We start from the raw sequence: 12,148 nt of genomic DNA, 5'->3' as shown, positions 1-12,148 counted from the left end.
GCCCTTTTGGAAGATCTTTGTTGATGGAGCCTCTAATGAGAACGGGGCCGGCGCAGGATTATCCTAATATCCCCCCAAGGTCACCAATTGCAAAGCGCCCTACACTTCTAGTTTGAAGCATCAAACAATGATGTTGAGAATGAGGCCATGCTAGTCAAATTACACTTGGCTGGGGAAGTGGGGGCAGAGAACATTGAGATCCACAACGATTCCTAGTTGGTGGTAAGATAGATATCGAGAGAATACCAAATGAAGGGGGAGAAGATGGCCGCCTAAGTGGCGCGAACCCAAAATTTACTCAAATCGTTTAAAAGATACGTCATCCGCCAGATCCCGAGAGAACAAAATGTGTTCGCTGACACACTAGCAAAGTTTTCCACAGATGTTGAAGTAGAACTCTCTGGAGTGGTCCCAATCGACCATCTACCCACGCCCAGTATTCAAGCCCCCGCAATCATAAATTCCATCGATTACACAACTTCCTGGATGGGGCCTCCCATCTAATATCTAACCACTAGAGAGCTGCCCACGGACAGGGTTGCCGCCAGGAAGCTTCAATACCAGGCCCTTAGATACTTCATGATGGAGGACAAGCTCTATCGCAGGGGGTTGTCCATGTCGTATCTTCGATGCTTATCCGAGACCGAGATGAGCACAATCATGCATGAAGTGTATGAAGGCTTTTGCGGAGATCACTCAACCAGACTCAGGTTGTCCAAAAGGATTCTAAGTCAAGGATATTTTTTGCCAACAATAATAAATGACTTTGTAGATTACGTCTGCAAGTGTGACCAATTCCAGAGAGACGCAAATATCCTACGAGCTCCTCCCACAGAGATAACCTTGATGACCAGTCCCTGGCCTTTTCCAGTCTTGGGAATGGAATTTGTAGGATCCTTCCCGACCGGGAAGGGTAGATTGAAATATGCCCTTGTAGCCATCGACTATTACACCAAATGGGTCGAAGCGGAACCAATGAACACCATTACCTCCAAAAAGGCCCTAGACTTCATCATCAACAGAATTGTTTGCCGATACTTCCTCCCTCATAAAATCGTGTCCAAAAACGGGAAGCAATTTGATAGCATCCACTTCACTAACTTTTGTGAAAGACATGGAATTGTCAAAAGCTTCTTCGCAGTCGCGAGGCCTCAAGCAAATGGGAAAACAGAGGCCGTAAACAAAATTTTAGAAGGGACACTGAAGACAAAGCTCCAAGCTTGCAAGAGCAAGTGGCCGGAAGAGTTTGCCTGCGTCCTATGGGCATACCAGACCACGGAGAGAACTTCGACCAGACATACTCCCTACTCAATGGGTTACGAATGCGAAGCAGTCATCCCAGTAGAAATTGTCGTCCTGTCCCACAAATGAGATATGTATGATCTTGTCCAGAATCACGCCTTGCTACAGGAAATCCTAGATCTCATCAATGAGATATGGGAAGCATCCAAAGTCTAGTTGAAGATGTATCAGGGGAAGACTACAAGGCACTTTAACTCTAGAGTTAAGAGTCGAAGGTTCGGGACTGGTGATCTGGTCCTGAGAAAAGTGTTCCCTACATCTCAAAATCTGAGAGTGGGGGTTCTGGGACCTAACTGTGAAGGACCGTATGAGATCCAAAGTGAAGTATGTTTGGGAACATATCGCCTAAAGCGGCTAGACGGAATAGAGGTCCCAAGGGCTTGGAACACTGAACACCTCTGCTAGTACTGCCAGTATTCAGGAGGATTTAGCTATATCTTCTCTCTTTAACATGTTATTCTCAAGTAATGTATGCCCTAGGGGCATTTCTTATTTAATGTAAATGGTGTGAACAAAACACCATAAGGAATTTTTTAAGAGAAGAAAAAGTTCATGTCTCTCTTTAATTTTCACACAAAAGTGATCTAAGACTACACTCTTTGGCCACTTGGGGGGGGGGGGGGTTGGACCATCCATACTGTTGACGCGGTTCTTCGGCAATAGATAATTATACGAATAAACGGGATGGATTAGTGCCAAATAATGAACCATAATATGAAAATATTTATATTCCACACTGGCGAAATTAGTATTGTGGGAAGGTTATCACTCCTTTCCTTTTGGGTGGTTCGAAGGTTAAAATCCCTCTAGTCCACCAGTCAATATTATTGATATCTCTTGAGTATTCCTTATAGAGTGTTTATTTACAATAAAAATGCCAACCCCTTGCAACGTCCAGGGTCTCGGTACTTATAGGGAGAGGATATCTGGGTGTTGGTAAAGGGGGTCATCCCGTGACCTTCTTACCCATCATGTCATATCTGTAACACTTATGATTAATTCCTAAAACCTGACAATGAGGTGTTGTCTAATCAATAAGTAAGGGGAGATAATGGGATGCATGGCCCAAACCAGTCGTGGGGTGCCTGAACACGCACGTTTATGCTGCATGTCCGAGAATTCCAGAATGGAATAGACACGTGATGTCTGATATGTGCACGTTTACATTGTGTGGTTGACTTCACAAATAGTCGGGGATGCCAGATCTACGCTGCACCTTTAGCTTGTTGTAGCGCCAGCTCGTGATATCCATACTGCTGACCCGTTGCCTTCGAGTATGCTGCCAACTCTTTGATTAGCTCGGGCTAAAGAGGTGGAGACTCGTAACAGCAGCTCGCTAATAACTCGTGGATATTTAGGGCATACATTTGCCCCCCAAGCCCCTGCTCGTGACACATGACGTCATCTGTGGCCACAGTGGGGGATTTTGGGTTTCTTTTTCGACTCTTCATGTCCTGTCCATTGCGCTAGTATTGGACACGTGGAGCACCGTTGTTGGCAACGGTCCGGCTTCCGAGAACAGCATTAAATGGCCTAGCCTATCTTCGGCCGTCGTTTCATCTTTCGAGTTGTGACCCTCGTATCTCGCATTAAGGCGATCGAACGGTCCTCACTCCTTTGCCTTTTACGTATATATAAGGCTGGCCATCTTTCCCATGAGCCACCCTTTATTTGAAAATTTTTCCTCATCTTCTCTCTTCTTTAGCCCCAGAAGTCTTTCTTCTTCCGGTTATCGTCCCAAAGGTTTCTTTGCTCCAGACACAAGGGTTTCTTCGTGACTCCAGTTCTAAAGGCCCCATCAGGACTCCGACTCCTACGCTTTTTGCGATTTTCACACGGCAAAAACACTGTAAGTCCTCTGCCAATTGTTCATTTAGATGTTCCCGTTTCTCTTGTTAGGTAAACTTCTTTCTTAGTCGCACATTGTAGGCTGTTTTTCTTTTTGGCTGGTGTTTTGTGCGTAGGTTTTTATCCTAGGGGTATCGATCATATGAGAATATGTTTAGGAATGTGACGTATAGGACAAGATAATTCTGGGGTGACTTTTTCGGGGAGCTTTTCTGGGTAGCTTTTGGAATGCCTGTTTAGAGAGGGGAAGGCGCTAGGTTTTTGGGGTGCAAAACCGGGTAGCTTAGGGGTAACGCTTCCCAGGCGGTTTTGCTTTTTGAAACTTTCCCTCTAAGGCAAGCATTTTCCTGACCCTCCTGACACACGGATCCCGAGCAATTGGGGATCCGTTGGGAACATAGGCGCGTGTTAATAGAACCGCGTGGCCTCACGCACCACGGTCTAAGATTACCTTAGCCCGTGGATGAAAATCATTTCTCGCACTAGATTCCCTTTCCTATTTTTAGGTCGCCTATCTAAACTTTCTTCATCTTTGTTCGTTAGGTGACCAGATGGGACCCAGGAAGAACATGCCCAAAAAGAGCGCCGCCGGCTCGTCATCCCAACAGGCCAGCAAGGGGAAGAACGTGGTAGCTAAATCCCCGATCCCCCAATTTGGTCCCACCGTGGAGAAAGAGGTCGAGGTGGTACCTGACGCCTTCTTCGAGGTCGAGACGATAGTCTCAAAGGTTACAACTCAGGGGAAGGTCAACAAGATCCTACTGTCCCATAACATCAAAATAGGGACAGGCGCTCTTGTTGCCCGACCTCCCCTCGAGGGCGAGCGGAGCACCACACTGCTCGACGAGGAGTTCGCGACCTGGAGAGATGAACACCTCAGGGTCGGGGCCTTTCTACCTCTAGACCAGTACTTCGCGGAATTTCTGAACTACGTGAAGCTGGCCCCCTTTCAACTCCCCCATAACTCCTACCGCCTGTTAGCGGGGCTGAGGTATCTGTTTCTGAAGTAGGAATGGGAGGTCCCTACACCAGCGGACATTCTCTATTTCTTCTGCCTCAAAGCTAGCCCGGATCAATGGGGGCGAGGTGACGGGTTCTACTACTTGACCCATTTTCCCAACTCTGCTGCAGTCATCGAGCTGCCCAGCCACCCGAATGACTTCAAGGACCTGTTCTTTATGTTGACGGGGTTTCGCAACTGCGAACACCACTACTTCAACCGTCCTCGTAAGTTCTTTCTATCCTCAGCTCGTAAAATCGTCACAGATTTGTTTCTTTCCATGCGTATTGACTTAAATACCATCGTGTAGCTATTTTTCCGAGGAAGCAAAATCAGTGACCCTCGGGGGTCAATATGAAACCTTGGTGGGGCTCCCTCCAAGTGAAAAAGACTACTGCCAGCTCGTGTCTGATGAGACGATGCTGGCGTGTAAGTTAATTTCTTCGGGCCAGACCCTAGCCTTGAGGAGGCCGCGAGCTGTCCCAGCTGCTCGCGAACTGGCGCCCATCCCCGAGGGGGGTGCTGCGGATGACGACGAGTAGGAAGAGGAAGATGAGGTGTCGCTCGTGTGTCGGAAGCGGGCTCTTGAGATCGCCCAGGGGGTCGACGTGGAGCGGATCTAGTCCGGGGCAGCAGCCGGCCCCTCCGGCCAAGGTAACCCATACTTGTTTAAGGACTTAGACAGGGCTGCCGCAGACCTACAGCTTGCTAGGTTTAACCCCAGCCATCTCATGCATCGTCATCAAAATGACCCAGACCGTAACATAACTCTACTCTAGTGCGTTGATCAACTAGTTTTGTGCCATGACATGGGCCGCCCTAGGGGCACTGTAGTAGTAGACAACACCCTGGCTTTTAGGTCAGCCCTTTTTGAGGAGTATGGGACCAACCTTAGGTTGTGGCCCTCCCTCCTGGAGGGTGTAGTAGCTCCGGGGCTTAGGCAGTATGTAGAGGAGTCCAGTCCTAAGGTAGATCCGGACCCAGAGCCCCCTCTCATTCATGAAGTTATAATCTTAGACTCCCCCGTAGAAGCTCCACGGCCGGAGTTCGTGGCAATAGATTCCTCCTCTAGCTCGAAGGGTAGGACCTTTTAAATACATTCTTAGTTTTGTTTTTGTGATCAAGTATTTTTACATGTATATTAATGCTTCCTTGTCTTTGTTTCAGGCGAGGAGATGTCACAGCCCGGGGACAACGTTCTGCGATCCATTTTCCAGGGGGGGAATCCTCCCTCCGGGTCGTCTGGACCATTGGTAAAGAAGCCCCGGCTGACCAAGAAAAGTCCCCCTCCCAGGACCACCTCCAAGTCTCCCGCCAAGGGGAGGGGCCAAATCCCTCTCGCCACAGAGAAGATGCCCCCACCTCCTCTGCGACCTCCTGTCTCTAATTGGGAACCGGATGTACCAACTGGGACCTTGCCAGCTCCGACTCCCACTGTGCGCATCCCGGTCAACACTCACGCCCTGGAGAAAATCCCCGAGGCCTTTCGAGGGACGGTTTACGAAACCGTGAGCTATACGGTGGATCATTACTACAATGCCACCCCAAGGGACTTGCGGGAGATTGAGATGAGGAGCCCCGAGAACGTTATGGAGTCTTCACTGGGGAAGACCCTCATGGCAAGTTTGCTTAATCAATGGTTCTCTTTGATTTTCCTAAAGCACATGCCTTATTATCTTTTGACCTTGCAGGCGACTTTGGCTATACACCGAATCATAGTTCGGTCCAGGGCCAGGTTTGATGAGATTAAGGGTGAGTTCTAGACTGCTCAGGCCACTCTCGAGTTTGCTCAACAACAAGAGCGAGATGCCAAGGCTGCCCTGATGACTTCCAAGGAAAGCGAGAAGGTCACGCAAGCCGCCTTGGTCACTCCGCAGGCTGATCTGGAGGCAAACCGGGCTAAGCTACTGGAGGTCGAGGCTACACAGGTCGCCTTGTATGCCGCGAAGGTCGAGCTTAAGGAGGCCAAGGCCGCCCTTGTGGCAAAGAGGGCATCTTCCAGCTCCTCTATGGAGTCCATGCTTTATCATTGCTGGGCCTTCAACCAGGATGGCGATTTTTCCTTCCTCGCGCAGGAGGTGTGGGAGCCCTTCCTCGAAATGTTCAAGGTTCGACTTCAACAGGAGGCACCCTCTGAGACTGGGGAGACTTCCACTGCAGGCGAGCAGGATGCCGAAGGAATGAGTTCGTCGGAGCAGCCCGAGGGGGCCTAGGACTTTTGATCCTTCTTTTATTTTATTTTTTTTACCTTTTTGTTATTCAATTTCAACGCATTTGGTAAGAACTTAGTTCCTGTTAGTGTTTTTATTGATATCGTGCTTTATAAGAAAAACATCGATCAATCAATATAAACCAACTTCTAAGTGTTAGGACCTAGTCATACCCAAGACATTAAGTTTAAAAAATTAGTTCGCGTTAATTTTTTATTGATATCTCACGCTTTTTAAGAAAAACATCGATCAATCAATTTAAACCAACTTCTAAGTTTTAGGACCTGGTCGTATCCAGGATATTAACTTTGAAAACTTAGTTCGCGTTAATTCTTTATTGATATCTCGTGCTTTTTATGAAAAACATCGATTAACCAATTTGAATCAACTTCCAAGTTTTAGGACCTGGTCGTATCCAGGACATTAACTTTGAAAACTTAGTTCGCGTTAATTCTTTATTGATATCTCGTGCTTTTTAAGAAAAACATCGATTAACCAATTTGAATCAACTTCCAAGTTTAGGACCTGGTTGTATCCAGGACATTAACTTTGAAAACTTAGTTTGCGTTAATTCTTTATTGATATCTCGTGCTTTTTAAGAAAAACATCGATTAACCAATTTGAATCAACTTCCAAGTTTAGGACCTGGTTGTATCTAGGACATTAACTTTGAAAACTTAGTTCGCATTAATTTTTTATTGATATCTCGCGCTTTTTAAGAAAAACATCGATCAATCAATTTAAACCAACTTCTATGTTTTAGGACCTGGTTGTATCCAGGATGTATGCCCCCCAAGTAATCAGGGAAGGACCTTTCATGGTTACTTGGAACGTTCTTTTTTTCTTTAACATTACATCCACAAACATACACGACAAAATGAAAAGACTATCTCTCATTATCTAATAAACAAAGGTGGATTTTCTAATTAAGCCTTACAAAAGTATTACTGATAATATTTCTTCAGGTGTATAGCGTTCCAAGTCTGTGGGACCGCTTCTCCATTAAGCCGAGCTAGCTTAAAGGTTCCTTCTTTCACGACCTTTGTTATTTGATAGGGTCCTTCCCAGTTTGGTCCCAACACTCCGTCCTTGGGATCCTTACTGGCCAAGAAGACTCTTCTGAGTACCAGGTCACCTACGCGAAAGATGCATTTCTTGACCTTTGAGTTCAAATAATGAGTGATCTTCTGCTGATAATGCGCGAGCTGCAGCTGTGAAGCTTCTCATTTTTTGTCAATTAGGTCGAGGGACGCGCAGAGCAATTTGTTGTTCCGGTCTTGGTCAAATGTCTGGACTCTATGTGAGGCTACCTTTACTTCGACAGGAAGGATGGCCTCACTCCCAAAAGCTAGGGAGAAAGGAGCGTGACCCGTCGAAGTTCGGTGCGAGGTCCGGTATGCCCACAGTACCTGGGGGAGCTGTTCGGGCCAAACTCCCTTGGCTTCATCCAGCCTCTTCTAAAGGCTTTCTTTTAGCGTCTTGTTGACAGCCTCGAACTTCCCATTGGCCTAGGGATAGGCCACGGGGGAGAAGCTTTTAACTATGTCGTGCCTCTCACAAAATTCAGTGAAGAGATCGCTATCGAATTGTGTTCCATTATCTGACATGATCTTCTTTGGCAGCCCGAATCGACAGAAAATATTCTTGACCACGAAGTCGAGGACCCTCTTTGAAGTGATCATCGCCAGGGGCTCTGCTTCTACCCACTTTGTGAAGTAGTCGATAGCCACCACCATGAAGCGAACTCCTCCTTTTCCTGCGGGAAGGGCACCAACTAAGTCAATCCCCCAGACCGCAAACGGCCACGGGGATGAAATCATCTTCAGTTCGACTGGAGGAGCTCAGACAATTGTGGCGAATTGCTGGCACTTGTTACACTTTCGAACGTAGGAGATCGAGTCCTTTGATAAAGTGGGCCTATAATACCCTTGCCTCAATATCTTCAACGCCAGGTTTTGCCCCCCAGCGTGATCTTCGCAAAAGCCCTCATGCACCTCCTGCAAAATCGTCTTTGCCACGCCTGGCAGAACACATTGCAGAAAAGGTAAAGAGAGGCCACGTCGGTACAATATCCCGTCTGTTATTATAAACCTCGAAGCCTGGTAAAGTACCCTCCTTGCGTCATTCCGTTCCTCAGGTAACTTCTCTGTTGTTAGGTACTCGAGGATGGGAGTCATCCAGGTTGGTCTGGTGTCGATCATTTTGACCTCTATCCCGATTTCCTCTACGCTTGGTCTTTCCAAGAACTCTACTGGTACCGGCCCCAAAGTTTCTGCCTCCTCGGAGGTGGCGAGCTTTGCCAGGGCGTCAGCGTTGGCATTCCTCTCCTGAGGTATCTGCTCGATTAAGCCGTGCTCAAAGGGAGACAACTCTTTCTTTACCTTGGCCAGGTAAGCAGCCATCTTGGTTCCCCGTGCTTGGTATTCTCCTAATACTTGGTTTACCACGAGCTGGGAATCACTGTAACACTGGACGGAGCTGGCCTTTAGCTCCTGGGCCATCCTTAGCCCAACCAATAAAGCTTCGTATTCGACCTCGTTGTTGGTCGCTTTGAATCTGAATCGCAAAGCAGAGTGGAATCGATATCCCTATGGGGATATCAATATGATTCCAGCCCCGAAGCCATTCTCGTTAGATGAGCCATCTACGAATACTTTCCATGATGCCCGAGCTGGTTCTTCCACTGGGTCTTCTCGGAATCCTGTGTATTCTGCTACAAAATCAGCCAGGGCTTGGATTTTTATAGCAATTCGTGGCACGTACAGTATCTCAAATTGGTTGAGCTCGATAGCCCATTTCAACAGAAGTCCCGATGCATCAAGTTTCTGCAAAACCTGCCTTAAAGGCTGATCGGTTATGACGTGTATTGAATGGGACTGGAAATACGGTCTGAGCTTTCGGGAGGCCGTAATAAGGGAGAAGGCCATTTTTTCCATCAACGGGTATCGGGATTCAGCTCCGAGGAGCCTCTTGCTGATGTAATAGACTGGCTTTTGAGACTGGTCTTCTTCACGGACCAGTACGGCGCTAGTTGCATCTTCCGTGACAGCTAGGTTAAGGAAAAGAGGTTCTTCTGCTGTTGGTTTGGAAAATACGGGTGGCTCGGCTAAATGTGCTTTCAGGTTGAGGAAGGCACGTTTGCACTTGTCGGTCCACTAGAATTTTTTTTCCCCGGAGCAGGTTGTAGAATGGCAAACACTTGTCGATAGATTTGGAAATAAACCGATTAAGGGCTGCCACCCTTCCTGTCAGACTTTGAACATCTTTTCGCGACCGGGGTGATGGCATCTCGAGTAGCGACCTGATCTTATCGGGGTTTGCCTCTATTCCTCTGGTATTGACAATGTACACTTTTGACTTGACCAACCCCGAAAGTACACTTTTGGCGGTTTAGCCTCATGCCGTAGTCTCTCAAAATCTTAAAGCATTCCTTCAGATCAGAGACATGGTTATCGTCAGTTTTTGACTTGACCAACATGTCGTCAACATACACTTCCATATTTTTCTCGATCTGATTGGTAAACATCCTATTTACCAACCTCTGGTATATAGCTCCTACGTTTTTCAGCCCAAAAGGCATGACCTTGTAACAATAAATGTTAGTTGGGGTCATGAAGCTAGTGTGTTCCTGGTCTACCGGATTCATGGCGATCTGGTTATAGCCTAAGTACGCATCCATAAAAGACATGAGCTCGTGCCCCGCCGTGGCATCTACCAATTGGTCAATCCTTGGCAAAGGGAAGCAATCTTTGGGGCAGGCTTTGTTTAGATCGGAAAAGTCAATGCAGGTCCGCCATTTCCCGTTGGGCTTCGGGACCAACACAGGATTGGCGACCCAAATCGGGAACTTTGCCTCGCGGATAAAGCTGCACTTTAAGAGCCGGGCTACTTCCTCCTCTAGGGCCTCAGCTCGGGTCGTTCCCAGACACCTTTGTTTCTGGGACTTTGCAGGCACGTTTTTATCCAAGTGGAGGGTGTGCATGAAGACGCTTGGGCTGATCCCTATCATGTCTCAATGAGACCAGGCGAACACATCTAGATTTTCTTGTAGAAACCTGATCAACTACGCCTTCCTTTCGCTACATAGGTTTTTCCTGAGCTTCACCAACTTCGAGGGGTCTTGTGGGTCGATATTTACCTCAGCGAGCTCTTCGATGGCCTGGAGCTCAGATCTATCCTCGTCTATTATAGGGTCAATATCGTTATGTAAGATGATACTCTCCCCCCTGGCACCCTGAGGTTTTTCTATCTCAGGAATAGGTACTATTTCTTGGGATTCCTCATTCCCATCCTGGATGGTCATCGTCTACTACCCGGGTCACGACTTTCCCTTCATGGAAATGCTATAGCATTCCCTGGCAGCGAGTTCATCACCTCGGACCGTGCATATCCCCGTGGAAGAGGGGAATTTTAGTGCGAGGTGGCGGATGGAGGTTATGGCTTCAAATGCTATCAATAGGTCGGCCCAAAATGGCGTTGTATGTAGCGGGACAATCGATGACCACAAACTCGAGGAGTTTAGAGAAACTCCGGGGTCCCTCTCCCAAGGTAATCACCAGCTCGATTGTTCCTATTGCTGCCGACCCTTCTCTGGAAAATCCATGCAGCATCATGGAGGTGGCTTTCAACTCGGTGACATATAAACCCATCTTTTCCAGCGTAGACCGAAATAGCAGGTTCACGGAACTCCCATTATCGACCAGTATCCTCCTAACTCTCAGGTTGGCGAGCTGGGCGGCTATGACCAGAGGGTCGTTACGGGGGAACTGGACGTGACTAGCATCTTCCTCGGTGAATATGATTGGTTTCCTCTCCAATCATTTCTGTTTGGGTAGATGATGCTCTGGGATGAACTCCACTCCGTTATGAGCCTTCAACTCATTGACATATCTCTTCTGGGCACCCCTGCTCGTGCCGACCAAATGGGGGCCTCCGGAGATCGTTGATATCTCTCCTCCTGTCACAGGAGGAGGGGTGTCCTGATTTATTCAGGGCCGGTCTGACTTGCCGGAGCTTCTGGAGCCGGTTGACCGGCGGGAACTCTATTCCGCGCATACTGGGCCAAGGGTTCGGCTCTGATGAGAGTCTCCATCTCATCCTTCAAATGCCTACAATCATCAATGTTGTGGCCAATGTCGTTGGAGGGGTCCCTCTTAGCCTTCTAGTGCTTCAAAGGCTCCGGCTTTTTCCAGGGAAGGCGGGCAGAGTTTGCTAGGAAAATGTTCTCCCTAGTGTTTGTGAGCTCGGTGTAAGTCGCGCAGACTGGCTTAAAATTTTCCATGGGCTTGTTCTTCTTTAGGCCATGATGGCCACCCTCACCGCTCCCTTTTCTCTTGACTCCACCCAATTGGTTATTCTGTGTAATGGTTTGAGTCGTTTTCACGACATCCGTTCCCACTCCAACGGGCTAATCAGGGGCTTGGCTGGTTCCTGCGACCGATGCTCGCGCCTCTTCCAGGTTTATCCATCCCTGGGCCTTGTTTAGGAATTCATCCACGGTGTTGACACCTTTTCTTTGTATCTCTTTCCATAGTCCGCCTCCAATGAGGATTCCAGTCCTCAAGGTCATAAACTTCGAACTATCGTCCGCATCCCTGGCTCGAGCTGCGATGTTTGCGAACCTACTCAGGTAAGCTTTCAAAGATTCTTTGGGCTGCTGCTTTACGTTTTCCAGGGTGTCGGCTTTGACGCGGGCAGCCTAAGAAGCTCGGTATGCCCTCTTGAAGTCAGCAGAAAAGGTTTTACATGAGCTGATGGACTACTTTTCATTCTGCTTGAACCATTGCCT

The sequence above is a fragment of the Humulus lupulus genome, chromosome X (assembly GCF_963169125.1).
Source record: "Humulus lupulus chromosome X, drHumLupu1.1, whole genome shotgun sequence".
NCBI classification, from domain to species: Eukaryota; Viridiplantae; Streptophyta; class Magnoliopsida; order Rosales; family Cannabaceae; genus Humulus; species Humulus lupulus.
This window is presented reverse-complemented; position numbering follows the sequence as displayed.